At 39.7% G+C, this 23,534-nt stretch overlaps 1 non-coding gene and 1 pseudogene across 1 annotated transcript; one reads left to right on the forward strand and one right to left on the reverse strand.

Annotated features, from left to right (window-relative positions):
* LOC122095052 overlaps positions 1-23,534 on the forward strand; it is a 51,365-nt pseudogene that overhangs the window by 11,512 nt on the left and 16,319 nt on the right.
* Positions 18,276-18,438, reverse strand: LOC122095075. Its single transcript, XR_006145023.1, has one exon. It is a non-coding gene; the product is annotated as a U1 spliceosomal RNA (small nuclear RNA).

A 23,534-nucleotide genomic window follows, 5' to 3' on the forward strand; every position in this document is an offset into this window, starting at 1 on the left:
CAGCACTCTACCACTTTGCCAACTTCCAAGCCCCGTCCCAGTATATTTTTGGTGAAACAAAGGAGGAGGCTACAATGCTTGATGAGAAATGGACTCATTATCTTGCCCATGTAATTATAACCCCTCTGTAAATTATTTTCACAATAAAAAAAGTCAACTTATCTCCCCAAAACAAACAACAAAAAAATACTAGCACTCTAATACGTGAGCCACAGCACAATTTGTGGATTTTTTAAAAAACTGTAGTTGTCTAATTAAAGATGAGTCCATGGACTCACCTGTCTTGGCTGGCCTTGAACACTGTGAGTTTCAGATGTATGACCCTTGAGTAACTATAATAACAAGTGTAAGCTACCTCAGTTTTGATTTTATCTTCTGAAATTGGCTCTCCCTTTTCTTCTTCCACCTTTCTTTACATTTATTTATTTTATTCTTGTTTGTACTGGTCCTGGAGCTTGATCTCAAGATGTGGGTGCTGACCCAGAAATCAGTCTCATTTCTGCCATTGAAGCCACAGCTCAACCTCCAGCTGTTTCTTTTTCTTTTCTTTATTTTTTTTGGTTCATTGGAGGTAAGAGTCTCGTGCAAAGCACAGAATACCTCAGGAAGCTGAAATGTGAGGATCACAGTTTTGAAGCCAGCCTGCAAAGGAAATTCCATGATTCTCTTTATCTCCAGTTAGTTGGTAGTGATCCCACCAATAAGCTGAGATTGATAGAACTCCAGCCTTGAGTAAAGTAGAACAAATTCAACTCCCATGACTGGCACACACAGAAAAATGGCCAATGGGTTTTCTTTCTTGGGATTGCCTTTAAATGGTCTTTTCTGACTTTAGTCCCCTATGTAGTTAATACAACATGTGTAAGCCACCAATGATTGATTAAAACTCTGTCACTGGCTATTCCTTCTCTTGTTCTACAATTCTTTATTTCTTTTGTGGTGGTCCTTAGGCTTTAACTCAGGTCTTTGGTGTTTGTCTTTTTATGTCTTCTATATAATCTGTTTCAGTTTTGTTCTAATGTTTCATTTGTTTATGTTGCTTTTTATATCTTACATAACTAAATTTTTGTATCTCACAAAAGTAACTTTTACCTGGGTCCTGGTGGCTCATGCCTGTTATCCCACTCAGGAGGCTGACATCAAGGATCACAGTTTGAAGCGAGTACAGGCAGAAAAATCTGGGAAATTCTTATCTCCACTACACTACCAAATATACTAGAAATGAAGATATGACTGAAGGAGTAACTTGCTAGACTTGAGCAAAAAACTCAGAGCCCAAAAACTCAGAGCCCCGGTCTCAAGTTCAAGATCTTGGACTGGCACACAAAAAAAACTTTCATTAGCTTATATAATACTAGGATTATTGGTGTGAGACACCAGTCCTGGTTTTAAAAACCAACTTTTGTAGCAGCTGCCCCTTTTAATGTTTTCCCTAGGAACTTTTATGCTTGTTTTTTTCATGCCTCATATTTACATTCCAATAAATGGCATTCTTATTTTTTTGTTGTTTGGAGAGACATTTCAATAATTCAGTGACAAATCAAAAAAGGCATGTCTTGAATTTTTCTTTCATTTAAATAGGAAAGAAAAATAATGAGTCTGAACCCAGCAGAGAGTGAATGATGGTTTGTTAAATGTATTTGTTTTTTTTTTAATTTAATTTTATTTTATTTGTGAACATACTGTACAGAGGGGTTACAATTACATGGGCAGGATAATGCGTACATTTCTTACCAAGCATTGCAGCCTCCTCCTTTGGTTTACCCTTCACATCCCTTCCCTGCCTCCCCCCTCCCCCCCAATCCCAATCCTTCTCCTTCCCCCCCTTCCCCCCACCCCGCACCGACGTTGTAAAGCTCGTTTTGGACAGGACAACTTGTACTTCTCATTGTTGCAACAGGCCCACCTGTATCCTTAAACAACTGGTTTTTCCTCATCTCCTCCACAAGTTATACTGACATCAAATATAGTGAAAGCAGGGGTTATACTGTGGGGGAGGGACATACAAAGCAACAAAGAGATAATCTTATAAAAGCGTTAGAAACACGTGCATGAAAGAAAAAAGCATTAAAATACATATCTAAGGGTTCATTTTCCTGACATCACATTATCTGACCTTTTCCACTTGACTCATACATATACTAGATATTGCAAATAAGGGAAAACATGGGACCTATGTTTCTTTGTGCCTGGCTTACTTCACTTAATATAATTTTTCCAAAGTTTTTCCATTTCCTAACAAATGGGGCAATGTCATTCTTTCTGATGGAGGCATAGAATTCCATTGTGTATATATACCACATTTTCTTGATCCATTCATCTACTGAGGGGCATCTGGGTTGGTTCAAGATCTTAGCAATGGTAAATAATGCTGCAATAAACATAGTTGTGCTGGTAGCTTTAGTGTGGTCTTGTTAGTAAACATTTGGGTAAATGCCCAAAAGTGGGATTGCTGGGTCATAGGGGAGTTCTATGTGAAGTCTTTTGAGGAACCTCCATACTGCTTTCCAAAGTGGTTGAACAAGTTTACACTCCCACCGACAATGAAGTAAGGTTCCTTTCTGTCCACATCCCCTCCAGCATCTGTTGTTGTTAGAGTTCTTGATTTTTGCCGATCTAACTGGGGTGAGGTGATATCTCAATGTTCTTTTGATTTGCATTTCTTTTATGGCTCGGGATGTTGAACATTTCTTCATGTGTCTATTGGCCATCCTTCTTTCTTCTTCAGAGAAGTTTCTCTTTAATTCTTTCGCCCACTTATTTATTGGGCAGTTGTTTCTTTGAGGATTTGTTGTCGGGTGGTTTAATTTTTTGAGTTCCAAGTATATTTTAGATATGAGACCCTTGTCCATTGTTTGGCTAGTAAAGATCTTCTCCCAATCCGTGGGCTTTCTATTCATCTTGCTAGCTATGTCATTTGCCCTGCAGAAGCTCTGCAAATTCATGCAATCCCATTTGTCCAACCTTTCTTTGATTTGTTGTGTTTCCGGGTCTCTATTCAGAAATTTTCGGCCTGAGCCAAGGAGACCTAGGGTTTCTCCTATTCCATCCTGTAATGTTTTCAGAGTGTCTGCTTTGAGTTCAAGGTCTTTAATCCATTTGGAGTTGATTCTGGTGCAGGGTGATATATAAGGATCTAGCTTTAGTTTTCTACATGTAGTTAACCAATTTTGCCAGCACCATATACTGAAGAGGCTGTCTTTCTTCCATTCTATTGTTTTAGCTCCCTTACGGAAGATTAGATGGCTATAGGTCTGTAGGTTCATTTCTGGGTTTTCAATTCTATTCCATTGGTCCTGAGGTCTGCTCTTGTGCCAATACCAAGCTGTTTTGATTACTATGGCTTTATAGTAGAGTTTGAAATTTGGTATTGATATTCCTCCAGCAGTGTTCTTTCCATTGAGGAGTGTTTTTGGCATTCGGGGTCTTTTATTGTTCCATATGAATTTTTGGATTGCCTCTTCTATTTCCTTGAAGAATGAGGTTGGAATTTTGATAGGTATTGCGTTGAATTTGTAGATAGCCTAAGGAAGTATTGCCATTTTAACGATGTTAATCTTTCCAATCCAGGAGCATGGGAGGCTTTGCCATTTTTTAAGTTCTGTGTTGATTTCCTTTTTCAAGATTTTAAAGTTTTCATCATAGAGGTCCTTCACTTCTTTGGTTAAGTTAATTCCTAGGTATTTTATTTTTTGTGGGGCTATTACTAATGGAGTTGCTTTCCTAATTTCAGCCACACTTTTCTCATTGTTGGCATACAGAAAAGCCATTGATTTTGGGGGGTTAATTTTATAACCTGATACTTTGCCAAAGTTTTGAATCAGCTTGAGTAATTTGGCAGTGGAGTCTATGGGGTACTTTAAATACAAGATCATGTCATCTGCAAAGAGGGAAAATTTTATTTCTTCTTTCCCTATTTGGATCCCCTTTATGTCTGCATCTTGTCTTATTGCTGTAGCTAGGCATTCTAATACTAGATTGAAGAGAAGTGGAGAGAGTGGGTATCCTTGTCTTCTTCCTGAGTTAAGAGGAAATGGCTTTAGTTTTTCACCACTGGGAATAATGCTGGCTGTAGGTTTGTCATATACAGCCTTTATTGTATTGAGGAATGTTCCATGGATTCCTAATTTTTCCAAAACCTTCATCATGAAGGGGTGTTGGATCTTGTCAAATGCTTTTTCTGCGTCTTTGGAGATAACCATGTGGTTCTTATTCTTGCTCCTTTTGATGTGATGAATAATATTAATTGATTTGCGTATATTGAACCAGCTTTGCATCCCTGAAATGAATCCTGTTTGATCGTGGTGTATGATTTTTTGGATGAATTGTTGAAGTCGATTGGCCAAAATTGTGTTGAGAAGTTTTGCATCAATATTCATAAAAGAAATGGATCTATAGTTCTCTTTCTTTGATGAGTCCCTGCCTGGTTTTGGCATGAGGGTTATGATGGCTTCATACAATGTGCTCGGTAGTGAACTTTCTCTTTCAATTTCATTGAAGAGTTGGAGGAGTATTGGTGTGAGCTCTGCTTTGAAGGCCTTGTAAAATTCCTCTGTAAAACCATCTGGTCCTTGACTTTTCTTAGCTGGGAGGTCTCTTATTGCTGTTTCTATTGCAGTGCTTGATATGGGCCTGTTAAGATGGTTTAACTCATCTTGGTTTAGTTTTGGCATGTCAATATTTGCTAGGAAAAGGTCCATTTCTGTCAAGTTCTCAAACTTATTAGCATAGAGTTTTGAGAAGTATTCCCTTATAATGTTCTGAATCTTGGTTGTTTCTGTGGTGATGTTTCCATTCTCATCTCTGAGTTTATTAATTTGGGTGTGTTCTCTTCTTTTTCTGATAAGATTTGCTAAGGGTCTGTCAATTTTGTAAAGTTTTTCAAAGAACCAACTCTTTGTTTTGTTGATTCTTTCTATAGTTTTTTTGGATTCAAATTCATTTCATTCTGATTTAATTTTGATGATTTCTTTCCGTCTATTGGATTGGGGTTTATCTTGCTGCTCTTTTTGAAGGAGGTTTAGATGTGTCATTAAATTGTTAGTTTCAGATCTCTCCAATTTGTTAATGTAGGAGCTCAGAGCTATAAACTTGCCTCTGAGTACTGCCTTTGCTGTGTCCCAGAGGAGCTGGTAATTTGTGTGTTCATTTTTGTTGAATAGCATGAACATCTGAATTTCCTTTCTAATCTCTTCCATGACCCACTCATGATTCAGCAGTGTGTTGTTCAGCCTCAATGTGATTCCGCACTTTCTTTGGTGGCTTTTGGTGCTGAGTTCTAATTTTATTCCCTTGTGGTCAGAGAGGATGCAAGGTATAACTTCAATGTTTCTGAATTTAGACAAGTTTCTTTTATGGCCTAAAATGTGGTCTATTTTAGAAAACGTTCCATGTGCTGCTGAGAAAAACGTGTAATCTGATGCTGCTGGGTGAAATGTTCGGTAGATGTCTGTTAAGTCTAGTTGATCTATGCAGCTGTTTAGATCTGCGGTTTCTCTGTTCAGTTTTTGCCGAGTTGATCTATCCAGTGGGGAGAGTGGTGTGTTAAAATCCCCAACAATTAATGTCTTTGGATCTATATGGGATTTGAGGGAAAGTAGTGTTTCGTTGATAAATTTGTGTGCTCCATTGTTTGGCGAATAGATATTTAGTTTGTAATATCCTCCTGAAGTAGAGATCCTTTAATTAGTACGTAGTGACCTTCTTTATCTCTTCTCACGAATTTTAATTTGAAGTCTATTTTATCTGATATTAGGATTGCAACTCCCGCTTGTATATGGGGGCTGTTTGCTTGGTAGATTTTGTTCCAGCCTTTAACATTGAAAATGTGTTTGTTTTTACGGGCAAGGTGTGACTCCTGCAGGCAGCAGATAGAAGGGTCTTGCTTTTTAATCCAACTAGACAGTCTATGTCGCTTAATTGGAGAGTTCAGTCCGTTAACGTTAAGAGATAGGACTGAGAGGTATTTGGGAGTTCCTGCCATGTTATCCACCTTCTTGGGGGCTGCGAAAACTGGGTTCTTCCTATGGTTCTTAGATTCTTAATTTGGGTGCAGTTTCTTGGCCTTTATTGCGGTCTTGTTGGTTTTCTATGTGTAGGACATCTTTAAGAATCTTTTGTAGGGCTGTTTTGGTGGAGATGTATTGTTTCAATTTTTCTTTGCTATGGAAGGTTTTTATTTGGCCTTCAGTTATGAAGGAGAGTTTAGCTGGGTACAGTATTCTTGGATGATAGTTGTTTGTTTTTAGGGCATGGCATACATCATTCCAGGCTCTTCTTGCTTTGAATGTCTCTGCTGAGAAATCTGAGGTGATTCTAATTGGTTTCCCTTTATAGGTGATTACCCTTTTCTCCTTGACAGCTTTAAGGATCTTTTCCTTGTTCTGAGTTGATCCTGTGTGGATTATAATGTGATGGTGGGATGTCCTATTCTGGTCTGGTCTATTTGGAGTTCTAAAAGTTTCTTGTATCTGAATAGGCCTATTTTTTTGCATGTTTGGGAAGTTCTCTGCTAGGATCCTGTTAAACAAATTTCCTAGACCATTAACTTCTGTTTCTAGGTGTTCTGCTACACCCATTATCCTTAGATTAGGCCTTCTGATGGTGTCTTCCAGGTGTTGGATGGATCTATCATATTTCTTGGACTTGTCTTGGATGGTTGTATGTTCTTTCTCTATAATATCTAGGCTGTCTTCAATCCCTGAGATTCGATCTTCTGCATGGTCTAACCTGCTGTCAAGACTCTCTACTTTGTTTTTTATCTCTTTTCCTTCTAATTGGTCAGCTTTGATGGCTTCAAGTTCTTTGTTGAAGCTCTGTTTTAGGTCTTGTATGAATTTCTTTACTTGCTTAATTTGGTGTTCAGTGTTTGTTCTCAAATCATTTAGTTGATTGTTTATGGTTTCTTTGGACTCCCATTCCTTCTGTTGGGTTCCATTCAGCATTCCCTTTGTAGTCTCCCTGACTTCCTTCAGCTCTTTGTTAATGTATTCCATGAATGCCTTTAGTGATCTTTGTGTACTCTCTACCTGGTCTCTCAATTTCTGTATTACTCTTTGATTAGCTTCCTCCCGTTCGTGGGATTCCTGTAGTTCTCTCTCCTCCCATTCGTGGGATTCCTGCAATTCTCTTTGAGTGTTCTCAGCCTGCTCATGCCATTCCTCCCTTTCTCTTTGAGTATTCTCAAGTTGTTCACGCAAATCCTGTATCAGTTTTTGAAGAGCTTCCTCACGCTTATGATATTCCTGCATAAGCTTTTGGGATGCCTCCTCTCTCTCCCTTTCACGCTCATACAGCGTCTTTTGTAAGTTGTCAAACTTCCAATTTTTCATGTTTGCCAGCAGTGTTTGTAGAGCTATTTGGGAACTCTCCTCTGGATTAATCATTATCTGTTCTGACCCCTGATTATCAAGATTGGGAATTGAGATATCCGGATTTGCCATTTTTCTTGTGTTTTTCCGGCTTACTCTGCCCATTTGAGATGAAAATAGCACCAGTTTTGTGCTAGAACACTATCTTAAGGCAACCATCAATCAAAGTTTGCATTTGTACAGTCAATAGTCTACAGATACAATCTAGTTCAACAGATACATCTATTCAACATCAAACAACTATATGTTAATGGGCTTCGAACCACAGAGAAGAATTTGGAAAACCAGAAATTATTAGGGTTAGGCAGAGATGTGGGTAAAAAATAGGAATAGATTGGTGTGGGGAGGCACAGGGAGAGTTAACTATGTCCTAATCCCAATGCAGGAAATAGGTTGGGTAGGATGCAAGTAGAGAGAGAGAGAAAAAGAAGAAAGAGAAATGGAAATGTAAAGAGACCAGAAAAAAATAGAAAAGTAAAAGTTAATATTATTATGGAGTATAAAAGACCATCTATTTAGAGAGGAATGTGAGTATATTAAGAGAAGGGAAGGGACATAGAAGAGAAGTGAAAAACTTAAAAAAATGCTTAAATATTATATAGGTATAAAGAGGTAGTACTGCTATTAAGGAATTTAAGTCTCAAAGGTTTTGAATTGAGTAATAAATTTGTGGATTAAGTGTGTACACTATGGGGGATAGGGTCTACTAGTTAACTATGGGTTTATCTGAGGATGTGCAGGACCAGAGTTAAGTCACATAAAGAAAGTCAAAAGAGAGGAAAAGGTGGAAAGGATAAGAAAGGGAGAAAAAAAGAGCAGAAGTTCAGTAGAGCTAGACAAAAAATAAAAAGATAGTTAAGAAAGAAAGATAAAGAGAAAGAAGACAAGAAAAGAAAGGAAAACACACATTCACGTATTCCTAAAATAAAAATTATAAGAGGAAAAAAAGTGTTACTGGAAAACAATTATTTTTTCAAAAGAGGCAAAAATTAAAGATTAATAAAATTTTTAGAAAAGGAAAAATAAATTTATATATATGTAAGTTACCAAAAGGAAAGAAAAAAAAGAAAAAAGAAAAGAAGAAGAAGGAAAAAAAAAAAGTTCTTTGATTTTTTTTTTTGATTTTTTTGGGAGGGGTGGGAAGAATTCTGTATCTCCCTTTTGTCTGTAACCAGCCTCTTGTTGGAGTCTCAGGTCAGCTTGAGGTCCTGTGGCTTTATTGGTTTAAGTCAGTTTGTTCGAACAGGCAGAAAAATGCTCTGCTTTACCCAAGATTTTGAGATCCCCCTCCCAGATTAGTTTAATGGGAGGGTGATCTGCTTTGAGAATTACAAAAGAGGGGGATGAAGTGGTGAGGCTAGGTTCTGGGTAGAGTTGAGGCCTTTCAACAATCAGTAGCTTTTCCCTAGGGCTACTTTGTGAAAAAACTCACAGAGCCCAGCCTGAAGCCATTCTCAGGGTTTCTGTTTTTCAATTGATTGTTGAGGCTGCTAGAGGGAGGTGCAGCCTCTGGCTCTGGTTACCCGGTGAGGAGAGCCACTCCAATGGCTGGCGTCTGAGCTGGGTGACTTTTCCCTGGATGGAGCTGAGTCTGGCAGGTCACTTCGCCGTTAAGTTCTTGTGACCTGCTAAATGACTCATTTTATTCCAAGGCCTGAGTTGGAGCTGGTAGCTCCTCCGAGCTTTGTCGGTATCCAAGATGGAGATCACCGGTGCTGGGGGGGGAGAGGTGGCCTTCCCTCCTCTGCTCCCTGAGAAGGAGTGAGGACGTTGGGCTTCTACTCACGCCAAGTCTTGGATCCTGGGTGGTCTCTGGTCTGCAAACTGCAGGATGAAGATGTCCGCTCCTAGTCGGTTCTTGCTGGTGTTGGATAGAATCCGTTCGCCCACTGCGTCTGGCACCTTCCTCCCGGACTCTGTGTGATCGCTCAGGTATGGCCCCAGCTGCGGTCTCCGCCGTGACCCTGCCGCCACGGCGGCGGCAGCTGCTGGCAAGAGCTCAGATGTGTTTTCTTGCCTTGGCTTTCCCTCTCTTGTCTAACTCTCTGTCCTGTGATGGCACACTTGGTGTGATTCTCTGGCTTAGGACTGTTGACTGGAACTCTAAAACTGCTTTCTATTCGAGAGCTTGTTCAGATTCCAGCTTCTCCTCCACCATCTTCCCGGAACCCCCCTGTTAAATGTATTTGTGGATGTGGGAACCGGCCATTTTGGGTGCTTCGGTGGTGGGGTCTCCCTGCAGCTTCACAATAAACTTCTATGTCACAGCCTTTTTCCATCACAACGGATAGGTGTCAGCCACTGATCTCACTCTTATGTGGACTTAGATACACAAGGAGGAAAAATAATTAGAAGAAATGACTATTAGCTACAAGACCTCAGCTTGATGAGCTTTCCTGAGTGAATTCTGAGATTACATGAAGAGAGCAGGCTCATCTCTACACAAGGCTACTAAGCACTAAGGACCAGACACTGTTGTAGGCAACTGGATAAACATTTCAATACAGCTGCGAATGGCCTTCTCCATGCAAATTTCATGCTGAAGGAGAAAACCAGAAATCCCAATGATAATATCAATGAATCAGAAGGATGGTGATCTGGGGAGAGAGCTTCACATTGAGGATGGGAGGAAGAGACATATGATCAAAAAGCAGGGGTCATCATGCATGCAATTATTGCTTTTCCAGGCTGGCACCAATCACAATCCCAGATCTCATCTTTCTGAGTAGCCAATTATAGGTATGAAGCACCTGCAGTGGGCTTTTTGATATCAATATCTATAACCAATGTGTGCTATGTTTCTTGGAAGTTTCTTGAGAGAAAGGTTCCAAATTAAGCATATTATGTATCCTAAACATTCATTTCATTATCTTCTAATTATTTGAATATGAGCTGTATTCCTTACTTTTTGGAAAAATCAACACAATTTTTTTTTTCATTGTTCAAATCCTGGGGAGGGAAGGAAAATCACAGCTTCTTTGCCAAACTAGAAAGTAATAGTCATTTCAACTTACCAGTTTTTCCAAATAGTATGTCTTGTCCTTGATGGATTTTTCATCTTCAACAAGGTTAGATGGATGAAATTATAAATGGGAGAAAAGCAACCACATAGTAGCAAGTTTATCACAATAACTGATATAATCTGTCCATTTTCTGCTCAATGAAAACATTTGCCACAAGAATTAAAAAACTTGAATAAAAACTTGGAGATTCTTACTCTTTATACAAAGTTGTTTTTTTTGTTGTTGTTTTTTGTCGGTCGTGGGCCTTGAACTACCTAGGGGCAGTCCCTTAGCTATTCAGCTCACGGAAAGCATTCTACCACTTGAGCCACAGCACTACTTCTAGTTTTCTGGTAGTTATTTTTAGATAAGCTTCATGGAGTTTCCTGCCCAGGCTGGCTTTGAACTGCAATCTTCAGGGCTCAGCCTCCTGAGTAGATAGAAATACAGACATGAGCCACCAGCACCTAGCCAAACTTGTATTTTCTTCAGTTTTGCTGGCTTGAATGATTACCAAGGAAAAAATAGAACCTAAAATTGTTAGTTTGTGCTAAAATTTGCAATAGTTTTACCACAAAGAATAGTGAAATATTTAGAATTACATATTTTGAGAAAATGTAGCTTATTAGCTTTATTGTTCTAAAATAATAGAATCTATCTCTTTTTTTTGTAGACATTGTAGTCTGAGTTCAAACTTGTACTTGTTGACAGGCACTCTACTCTGTGAGCCACGTACTTCTCATTTTTAAATCAATCATCATTTAAATAATTTGAAACTCACAAGGCTTCTTTTGTTAAGATTAAGTAAAATAAGCCTAAACTCCTGCCTTTTGAGTAACAGAAGAAATCGTAATATCTAGAATGTACAGACAAAAAATGAAACACCCTAAGAACAAATAATCTTATCAATAAATAGGCAAGTGAATTGACTAGATAGTTCCCCAAAAATGATATAGGTGTCTAAGTTATACATGAAAATATTCAACACCTTTAGTAATCAAGGAAATGCAAATCAAATCTATGTTGAAGTTCATGTTTGCCTAATCAGAATGCCTATTAAAAAAGAAAACAGAAATACTTGCAAGGAGGTGGGGAAAGATACCCTACACAATGATGGCAATTAAGTGAATCCGTGTAGCCCCAACAGAAATCAGTGTGGAAGTTCCACACAAGAAATCCTACATATACACCTGAAGAAATGTAAGTCAGCCTTACAGTAGAGCTATCTGCACACACATTTTTTACAGCATGATTCAAAATAATCACATTCCAGGATCAGCCACCAAAGGCAGAAAAGTGTGTAAAACTGTTATCTCCAATTAACAATTAAAAAATCTAGGAGTAGAGCTGTGGACCAAGTGGCAGAGTACCAGCCTTGATGGAAGGAAGCCAATCAAGAGATTAATGTCCTAGTGGTTAAAGCCTCAGGACTGGCAAACACACACACACACACACACAAAACCAATGCTTTCTATGTTTTTTAGCCAAGTTTCTTATTCCCCTAAGATTCATACATCTATGACAGAGTTAAATATAATGGGAAAGTGATATTTATAATGATAAACTTCTACTGAAGAACCCAAATTTCTTTTCTTTTTTTTTATTGTAAAGATACTATACAGAGGGTTACAGTTACATGAGTGAGGTAATGAGTACACTTCCTCTTGAACATTGTTACCCCCTCCATTGTTTTTCCCCTACCATCCCCTCCCTCCCTACCTTCCCCAAGATTCTTTTTTTTTTTTATTGTGATTAAGTGATTACATAATTTCCGGAATTTCACAGTATTGTGGAATAATGATGTTCATTTAAAGTCACAAGTTCATTCTAACTTTCCTGGAGTAAATTGTTTATCACAGTCTGTAACATATAACAGTGTTCACATGTTATATACCATATATGTGATCAGCAGCATGGGGATATTTAGTAGTGGTTCAACCAGATGAGTGGGAGTTCTTTGTTTCTTAAGTCCTGTTAGTTTTGTCGTATCACATAACATTTTGGATTTAGCATCGGCTTATCAGGGAGACCATGTACCGTTTGTCTCTTCATTCTTGGCTTACCTCGCTCAACATGATTCCTTCTAGTTCCATCCATTTCCCTGCAAATGCCATTATTTTGTCATTTCTAATGGCTGCATAATATTCCATTGTGTATAGATACCACATTTTTGGATCCATTCATCTGTGGTGGGGCATCTGGGTTGTTTCCATATCCTAGCTATTGTGAACAGTGCTGCGATAAACATGGAGGTGCACGTGTCCTTGTATATTGGTTCCTGTTGTTCAGGGTAGATGCCTAGAAGTGGTATGACTGGGTCGTAAGGGAGGTCAATATTTAGCTTTCTAAGGACCCTCCAGACTGCTTTCCAAAGTGGTTGTATAAGTGTACATTCCCACCAGCAGTGTAATAGGGTTCCTCTTTCTCCACATCCCCTCCAGCATTTGTCGTTGGCTGATTTGTGGATGTGGGACATTCTGACTGGGTAAGGTGGTATCTCAGGGTTGTCTTTATTTGCATTTCCTTCACCACCAGGGATGATGAACATTTCCTCATGTGTTTCTTTGCCATTTTTATTTCTTCATTTGAGAAGTCCCTCTTTAGTTCCCTTGCCCATTTAGTAATTGGTTTGTTAGGTTTGGGAGGGATTAGTTTCTTGAGTTCCCTATATATACAGGATGTTAACCCCTTGTCTGATATATTGCTGGTAAATACTTTTTCCCAATTCATTGGTTGTCTTTCTACCTTAGTTGCGATAGATTTAGCTGTGCAGAAGCTTTTTATTTTAAGGTAGTCCCATTTGTCGAGTCTCTCTCCAACTTGTTGTGACCCTGGGACTTTGTTCAGGAAGTTCCTTCCTGTGCCTATTAGTTCAAGTGTCTCTCCTACTCTGTCCTGAAGTAGTTTCAGAGATTCAGGTTTAATGTTAAGGTCTTTAATCCATTTTGTGTTGATGTTGGTGCATAGTGATAGGCTGGGGTCCACTTTTAGCCAAATTTATTTTCTTGTTTTGTTTTGTTTTTGTGGTCATTGGACTTGAACTCATGGCCTGAGTGTTGTCCCTGTGCATTTTCGCTCAAGGTTGGTGCTCTACCACTTAGCTACAGTGCCACTTCCAGGTTTGTGGTAGTTTGTTGGAGATAAAGAGTCTCAAGGACTCTGTCCTCCACACACTGATTTCTAACTGCAATCCTCAGATTTCACATTCCTGAATTGGTAGGATTAGAGGCCTGGTCCACCAATGCCGGGCTAGCACCTGAGTATTTTCACCACTGCTCATTGGAAGATTTCAATTCTTTTTCCTCCAGAACACTTGCCAAGCACAGTTCTCTCTGGATGGCAAACAAGCAAATACTGAGGCACCCTACACCTGTAAATCCTAGCTCCTGAAAAGTCTGAGATATAAGGGTAGTGGTTCAAGGCCAGCCCAGTCAGGAAAATCTGGGAGACTTTTACTCCCAATTAACCACAAAAAAATGCCATATGTTAAGTTGTGGCTCAAGAAGTAGAGCTCTACCTTGGCCAAATACCTCAGGGATAGACCTCAGGCCCTGAGTTCAAGGCCCAAGACAAGTGCACATGCACACACACACAACTTAATAACAACGTTCTCAAACCTAGCAAGATGCCATCCTAATCCCTTAATGTCATGCTTTGTTATGATAACTGGAAAAGTCTAACCTCTGGCATGGGCTGCAGTCCATGTTGGTAAACAGCATCTGAAAATAGTAATTGGCTCACCCCCAGTCAGACCAACCCAGACGGGAAGCAGGAGTGACGTGGTGCAGGCACATGGCCCCTACTCCTCTATTCACCTAAACTGGAATCAGAGTGAGGTGACACAGGCAAGCAGTCCCCACTCACCCAGACCGGATGCCAGAGTGAGGTGCCAAGGGCACCAAGCCCAGACTTATCCAGCCAGGAAGCAGTAGTGAGGTGATGCAGGGACATGGCCCCTACCCACCCAGACCAGAGTCAGTGGTGAGGTGACACAGGCACCACGGCTTCTACTCCCCAACTCACACAGACCAGAAGCAGGAGTGAGATGACACATGCACGCTCCCCCCACTCATCTAGAGTGGAAGCAGGAGAGAGTGAAATGGGCATGCAGCCCACACTCACCCAGACCATAAGTGGGAGTGAGGTGGTGCAGGCACACGGTTCCTACCCACCCAGACCAGAAGCAGGAGTGAGGTGACAGGGGCACAGGGACCCCCTTACCTTCCCCCAAACTGGAAACAGGAGTGAGGTGACACAGCATGCGGCCCCTACTTATATAGCCAGGAAGCAGAAGTGATGGTCTCATGCTACACCAGAGGCATGATCCTAGCATTCCATGGCAGCTCCCTTCTCTCCTGGCCTTTGTGAAGGGCTGCTAGGTTCCATGATCCACTCCGGAGGTCAAGGGGCTGGAGCCAAGGTTGCTGCTGCCCTCTCTCAACTGTTACTGCACCTGTTGCAGCTATGGTAGCAAATTTAATAAGTTCTAATTCACAGACCATATACTATGAACTATTAGTGTCTTCAGGTGCCATGTTCCACTTGCTAGTCACTTAATTTTATAGTTGCCAATGTCTTAAGTGTTCACTGACTTGTAAATATGCTGGAATGGAAATCCTAATATCACTGATGTCTTTTAATTTCTAGGAATGATGATTTTGAAATGACCCTTTCTGAAGAGAAGAGGAGGGAACATAGACCCAACTGTTGAAGAGTGTCTTTGGGTGACACTATTGGCCCAAGAATGAGTAAACACATCTGGTATCCAGTTGTTTTGGTGTTAGTCTTTGGGTCATGTTTAGTCTTTGGGTCATGTTTTCTGTTTGGCCTTGGAGAATCTTAGGCTTCTCTTTGTAGACACAGAAGATGGGAAAGTAATTGCCAAGGCTTATATATTCAGGAGCCATTTACTTTCTGCCCTTCTGAAATGGCATCTCACTACATAGCCAAAATGGCCTTGAACTTATACTGCTTCTGCTTCAGCCTCCCAAGTGATGGAACTACAGGCTTACCATACCATGCCCAGCTATCTCTCATGGACCATTTGAAATAGAAAAATCATGACATGTGTGCTATATCTACTAAGAGACTTGTGCAAAGATCAAATAATATACAACCCAGTTGTTAAGAATATAGACTCATATTAAACTGAATTTCAAATTCAATTTTGGTTTCTTACCTGCTTTTGGTTAAAGAGGTAGACACTATATCACTGAGCTTTACTCACTTGTACAGAAATGTGAATGGTGTCAGGGACAGGTGGCTCATGCCTATAATCTTACTTAGGAGGCTTAGATGTAAGGCTTGTGTTTAGGCAGAAAAGTCCCCATTAGGACAAGAGCCAAACTGATGAGCCAGATACTCTTCTGAAAAATGGTTTAATATGGTAGATTGTTTCCCACATGTCAGTTTGTCATTCTGCTTCTAATCAGAAAATTTATAAGGTTCAGAGAAGGATTCAAGCTCTCTGTTAAACCATACTGTAGCCATTTTGATTTTTATTAAAGGAATAATGAATTTAAACATTGGTAGCTCATGCCTATAATCCTTGCTGCTTAGAAGGCTGAGATCTGAGGAACATGATTTCAGGCCAGCCCAAGCAGGAAAGTCCATGAGATTTGTCTCCAATTAAGCAGTGATAAACCCATAAGAAGAGGTATGGCTTAATAGAGTATTATTCCTAAAGAAAAATCTCTATTTAAGCTGCCCTAAAACTTCAGGTCATATGTTGGGACATTGCCACCTACAATGCTGCTGGACCCTGCCTTCCTTTGGTGTGTTTGCCTAGAGCCTGGCTTTCACTCCAGTGGATATAGGCTGTTTAGCCCTCAACCTTGGGGGTGGCATGATCCGTGTATGGAATATACTGCCCAGACAAACAACTATGATGTAAGCAATGATTGACAAGGGGTTAAGTCCAAAGTTACAATGGTAAGGATGTATTCTGTTTAGCTTTTTTCTTTAGTTAATTGCTTTTTTGTTGTTGTAAAGATACTATACAGAGGGTTACAGTTACATGAGTGAGTTAATGAGTACACTTCCTCTTGAACATTGTTACCCCCTCCATTGTTTTCCCCCTACCATCCCCTCCCTCCCTCCCTTCCCCGAGGTTCTTTTTTTTTTTTATTGTGATTAAGTGATTACATAATTTCCGGAATTTCACAGTATTGTGGAATAATGATGCTCATTTAAAGTCACAAGTTCATTCTAACTTTCCTGGAGCAAATTGTCTATCACAGTCTGTAACATATAACGGTGTAGTTAATTGCTTTTTAAAGTTTATATGCTTATTTAATGTACTCTAGGAAATCAAAAGTTAATATTTGGGATTTTTGGTGCAATTTGCAATTAGGCAAGTAAGAGCACCCATTGTCCCCAAATTCAACATTTAAAATTATTAAAACTTTGTTCAGATGTTTTAGTCATCAGAAATTTGAGCCAGGGATGTAATGCTTGCTGCTGGGTCTTGACTGATACAGAGAGGATTATGATTTGATGTTAGCCCAGGAAAAACATTAAAAATATTAGATCTCAATCAACATCTGAACCCAATGCATTGTGCTTCTTAGGTAAAAAGAAGGATTGTCGTCCATACCGGCCTGATCACAGACATAAAACCCTACCACAAAAATGACTAAGCCAAGCCGGGCACAGGTGGCACATGCCTGTAATCTTAGATACACAGGTTCAAACAGTAGAGCCCTTGCCTTGAGCTGAAGAGCTCTGGGACAACACCCAGGCACAGAGTTCAAGTCACATAACCAACAAAAGAAAAATGAGGGCTGGGAAGGTAGCTCAGTGGTAGAGCGCTTGTTTTGCATGCCTGAGGGCCTGGGTTCGATTCCTCAGCACCACATAAGCAAAAAGAAAAAAGCCGGAAGTGGCGCTGTGGTTCAAGTGGTAGAATGCTAGCCTTGAGCTGAAGAGCTGAAGGACAGTTCCCAGGCCCAAAGTTCAGGCCCCATGACTGTACCGCCCTCCAAAAAGAAAGAAAGAAAGAAAAATGACTAAAGCCAAAAAAAGCAGATGTATGGATCATCAGGTAGAGTACCTACCTAAAATGCATGAGGCCCTGAGTTTAAGTTCTAGGATAGAAAGGGGGAAAGGATGTGAAGGAATAGAAGGAAGAAAATAAGGAAGGGAGGAGGTATTCTGTATATTGTACTTGCTTAGCTATTTTATTAAGGTGGCTTCTCATTCCTTTTTCTTTTCTTTTTTTTTTTTTGGTCGGTTGTGGGGCTTGAACTCAGTTCCTGGATCCTGTCCTTGATCTTTTTGCTCAAGGCTAGTGCTCTACCGCTTTGAGTTATATTGTAACTTATGGTTTTCAGTGGTTAATTGGAAATAAGAATCTCATAGATTTTCCTTCCTAGGCTCGTGTTGAACCTTTATCCTCAGATTTCAGCCTTCTGACTCGCTAGAATTACAGGTATGAGCCATTGGCTCTGGTTACTCATTTGTTTTCTTTCTTTTTATTTGTAAGTCATGGGACTTGAACTCTGGGTGCTGTCCCTGAGCTCTTCAGCTCAAGTGAAGTGCTCTACCACTTGAGCCAGAGCCCACTTCTGGTTTTCTGGTGGTTAATTGAAGATAAGAATCTCATGAGCTTTCCTACCTGGGCTGGCTTTGAACTGCAATCCTCAGATCTCAGCCTCTTGAGTAGTTAGGATTACATGTGTAAGCCACCTGCACCCAACTTCCTCATTTATTTTCTCATGGTGAGTTGTAGCTGATTTCTCTACTCCTTGTAGTTCCTAGAAACTACAAAGTAAGCCTAGAGGTACCTCATCCTTTACAGTATCCTTAGGACCAAGTGACTGCTGAGTGCAGGAAAGGAGACGAGGGCAGTATAAAATACAATGCTATTTATCTATCTATCCATCCATCTATCTATCTATCTATCCAGAAAAGAGCACTAACACAGTCCCCCACTACCACAAATTATGCAGTCGAATTTCCCACATTTGGGGAAATCGCGGGGTCAGCACATCTGGTGTGCAATAGATAAGCCTTGCCCTGGGAAAACCACCTTCGTGATCATGGTATCTCCCCTGCCAGGTAAGTGACAATGCTGACTTGGTATTTAAAAAACTAACAAATACATGAGAGTAGTTCACATTTGTAATCCTAGCTACTCAGAATGCTGAAATCTGAGGATTAAGCTTTAAATACTAGATAAATTTTGCTGAATTTTGCTTAAAGCTCCTTTGGTGTTTTTAATTGTAGGTTTATTTATTTTCTTGTTTTACTGTTTCTTACTGTGACTACCAAAAAGATGAGTGACTTCTGTTGCTTGTATTCCTGGATTACTTTGGAGGTGCTCTAAGACTTCATTAGAGGCCAGACTTGTTCTACTCAGTTGAGTAGCCAGCCACAAAGCTGTAAGTGACAATTCTTACAGTAAGCAAAATTACATAAAATTAAAAGTTCAGACACACAATTACACTAGCCATATTTCAAATAAAAATAGAATTCAAATTTCAATGAATGTTAGTAAAGTTTTAATGCATTCATTCTGTCTGTGTCCTCTGTCACACTGCCACAGAAGAATGTAATACTTACGGCATATCATGTGGCTCCCAAGGCCTGGACGTACTTTGTTCCTTTACAGAAAATGTTTGCCTGACCATGTACCCTAATGAATATCATTTATTATGCAGAGCTACCCTCTTTTCTATATGGAGTTATTTCTCCCTCTCCTTCTCTCCCTCCCTCTCTCTTCCCTCACCCAATCTCTCCCTTTCCTTGTTTTAGGGATCAAAACTCATGCATGGTAAGCTGCTAAGCTGAATCCCAGCCCTGTGTATGATTTTGTGTTTGGTGAGGGGGTACTTTTTCAGGGCTTGAACTTCGGCCCTGGACACTATCTCAACTCCTCTTTCTTTCATTTTGTCAGTCATGGGGCCTGAACACTGAAATCTGGGCCTGGTCACTGTCCTTCAGCTCTTTAGATGAAGAATAGTGCTTTACCATTTGACCCACAGCACCACTTCTGGCTTTTTCCTACTTATGTGGTGATGAGTAATCAAACTCAGGGCCTCACGCATGCAAGACAATCACTCTACCCCTAAACAACCTTCCCAGCCCTCATTCTATTTTAAAAATAAAGAAAATTCAAAACATGCCTTTTATGAATCCTCATCCAATTTATTAAAACATATTGTATGTTCTTTAAGCTGTTTATAAAATGTTTTAGTGTAAAAATATTGTACAGAAGTTTTACAGTTACTTGAGTAAAGTAGTGAGTACATTTCCTAGCGAGCATTGTCACCACCTCCTTTCTTTTCCCCAAACATCCCTTCCCTCCCCACCTTCCCAACGCCTCCCACCCCCCACCAATGTTGTAAAGTTTGTTTACAACACAGTATTTTGTACATCTCATTGTTACAGTGGGTTAAACTGTATCCTTATTTAAGTATCTTGTTATGTACATACAAGATGCAGGTCACCAGAAACAAATACAGTGAAAACAGGGGTAATACCCTGGAGGAAGAACATACCAGAGAAACAAAAATAAATCACATAGTACATTATAAATATGTTAAAAACAATAGCAAGGAAGAAAAAAGCACTGGAACTCCGGTATTGGGGTTTATTTCACTTAACATCATCCTATATGGTCATATGTACATTGCTTTTGATCTTTCCTTCTTGTCTAGACATATACTAGTTATTGCAAAAAAGGGAAACTATAGGACCTACGTTTTTTGGGGTCTGGTCTACTTCACTTAATATAATATTTTCCAAGTCTTTCTATTTCCTAACAAGTGGGGTGAGGTAATTCTGATGGAGGCATAGAATTCTATTATATATATATATATATATACACACACACACACACATATGTATATATATATGTGTGTGTGTATATGTATGTATGTATACATATATATATACATATATATATATATATATATATATATATATATATATATATGTATCACATTTTCTTGATCCATTCATCTACTGAGGGACATCTGGGTTGGTTCCATATCTTAGCTATGGTAAATAATGCTGCAATAAACAGTTGTGCTGGTAGCTTTAATGTAGCCTTGTTTGTGATCATTTGGGTAAATGCCCAAAAGTGGGATTGTTGGGTCATAGGGAAGCTCTATATGGAGTCTTTTGAAGAATATCCATACTGCTTTCCAAAGTGGATGAACAAGTTTACACTCCCACCAACAATGCAGTAAGGTTCCTTTTTGACCACATCCCATCCAGCATCTGTTATTATTAGAGTTCTTGATTATAGCCATTTTAATTGGGATGAGGTGGAATCTCAACATTGTCTTGATTTGCATTTCTTTTATGGCTAGAGAAGTTGAGGATTCCTTCATGTGTCTATTGGCCATTCTTAGTTCCTCTTCAGAGACCTTTCTCTTAAAGTCTTTAGCCCACTTATTTATGGGGCAGTTGTTTCTTTGAAGATTTGTTCTTGGGGAATTTAAGTTTTTGAGTTCTAAATATATTTTAGATATGAGACCCTTGTCCATTGTATGGCTAGTGAAGATCTTCTCCCAGTACTTGGGCTTTCTATTGATCTTGCTAGCTATGTCCTTTGCCATGCAGAAGCTCTTCAGTTTCATGCAATCCCATTTGTCCAACCTTTCTATGATTTGATGTGTTTCTGGGTCTTTATTAAGAAACTTTCAGCATGTGCCAAGGAACCTAGAGGTTCTCCTCTTCCTTCCTGTATTGTTTTCAGGCTATCTGCTTTGACTCCAAGGTCTTTGATCCATTTGGAGTTGATTCTGTTGCAGGGTGCTATATAAGGATCTAGTTTTAGTTATCTACAGGTGTGAAACATAGTACATGTTTTATAAGTCTTTGTCCATCTCTCTAGAGCCCTCCACAAGTTTATATGTATTTGTAGCTTGGGCAGGGAAATAAGATTTAAATCAGGACAGTAGGAGGCTATGGTTTATGAGGCTCATTTGAAAACCTTTTGGAAGGAATATTGACTTTTTCTATCTGATGTCCTACAGATGACAATCTTGGTACAGGTATTGAGTAGACTGTCATAGGATAGGAAGCTTGTAATGATTTCTCCTGACTTTCCCATGGGGACAAGGAAGGTGAAGTAGCCATGGGCATGAATCTGTAGGGGTATTGCAATTTATTTGTATTGACTGTATTTCTAATTACTGATGCCACAGGCCAGTGGGTGAAAGGTTTTTTTTTTCTTTCATACTTTAGTTATAACTAGTTATTTTTCATTTTTTAAATTTTATTTTATTGTAAAGAGTCTATAGAGGGGCTAGAGTTACATAAATAAGGCAATGAGTACATTTCTGGTCAAGCATTGTTACCCCTTCCCTTGTTTTTCTTCCATTATCCCTTACCTCCTCCACCTCCCGCAATCTTCCCCTCCCGACCCGAAGTTGTAAAGTTCATTTCCAACATACTGTCTTATGGCTATCATTGTTGCAACAGGTCATCCTGTGTCCTTGTTTTAGCGTTTTTTATTTCCCTTCCCCTCCCAAAATTAGAAAAATGTATATACAAGATGCAGGGTATGAAAGTCAAGTACAGTGACAAAAGGGAATATACCATAAGGGGAATAATATACAAAGAAAACCAAACACTTACCTAACATATCTAAAACAACAACAACAACAAATGAGCCCCAAGATATAGTAATTTGTTTTTATAGGATATTTAGTCTAAAACTCCCTAGACATCTTAAGTTTGGACTATTTCTTTTTTCTGCCAGTCCTGTGGTTTGAACTTAGGGCATTCTACCGCTTGAGCACCAGAGCACCACTTTGAGCTTTTTCTGAGTAGTATATCTTATATACAGTGTCATAACTTTCCAGCCTAGGAAGGTTTCAAATAATGATCCTTAGTTCTCAGCTTCCTGAGTAGGCGTACAAGTATGAGCCACCAGCACCTGGCTTGAATAATCCCATAGTTTTAACTACAGCTGTTTTCATATCCCCTACCAACAATGCTTTCTGATACTTTTTAAAGTTATCTCTAAATAGCTTAGGAAGGAGTTGTTTGATCATTGTTTAATCATTTTTTTCACTTTCATTTGTATATACTAGTTGCACACACTGAGAGGTTTGATGGAGTTACTTCCACACACTCATATGATATACTTGCTCACATTCATCCTGACTTCCCAGTGCCCATCCTGACTTCCCAGTGCCCAGCCCTTGAATTCAAGGCCCAGAGCCACTGTGCACATGCAAACATTCACAAAGACACACACACACACACACACACACACACACACACACACACACACAGCAGAGCAATTAGCAAAGGTTATACTGTGGTTCAGGAACTGCAAGGAAACATGGGAAGGTAAATTGTCTTTTCCCAGTTTCTCTGTCTTCCTCCATTCTCTGCTTTTCTTCAGAACAACTCAAGCCCTCCACACTTCACTTCTGTTTGTTTTGAACACCCTGAGCCTGGCTTCCAATATGCCATTCATAGGGAGTTGCCCTTGCCTGGATAGATGGTCCTCAAAGTAAGCAGAGTGTCTCAGGTTATATTTTATTTTTCCATTTGGAGTGTGAATGCAGGCCCCGAGACCATAAGCAGCATCTTGAAGTGTATGGACAGCTGTATTGAGCAACAAGACTCACCTCAGAAAACAAGCAGAGGAAGTGGGATGCAAAATACACAACCTGAATCAATAGATATAGGTTACTGAGAGTCAATTTCCACATTAATGGAGTGAATACAAGGGTGAGTCCATTTGAAGAGAGGTCTCCAACAATTTTGTGGGACTCCATGGACAAGCCTGGCAGGAAGACACGTGTGTGTGTGTGTGTGTGTGTGTTTGTGTGTGTGCCTGAAGGCTGGGCAGGGGCTCAGGCTCAGGCTGAGTGCAGCCTGCCCTTATGCCTTTTTTGCTTCTCTACCACTTCATCCACAGCTCCACTTCTGGCTTTTTTGGTAGTTGATTGGAGATGAGATTCTGATGGACTCTCCTACCAAGGCAGGCTTCGACTGTGATATTCAAATCCCAGCCTCATGAGTAGCTAGTATTAAAGAAGTGAGGCACTGGAACCTGTCAGGAATCCTCTTAAATACCAGAGCTATTCTTAGGGAGACAGGAAACACCTCAGTCCAAAAGATGGTGTTGTTTTCATGTTTTAAAAGAAAAAATGCACGCAATACTAAAGTATGAAGTAATATTGAAGGAAAGAAG

Source organism: Dipodomys spectabilis, unplaced genomic scaffold (assembly GCF_019054845.1).
Source record: "Dipodomys spectabilis isolate Male_0828 unplaced genomic scaffold, ASM1905484v1 ptg000333l, whole genome shotgun sequence".
Lineage (NCBI taxonomy): Eukaryota > Metazoa > Chordata > Mammalia > Rodentia > Heteromyidae > Dipodomys > Dipodomys spectabilis.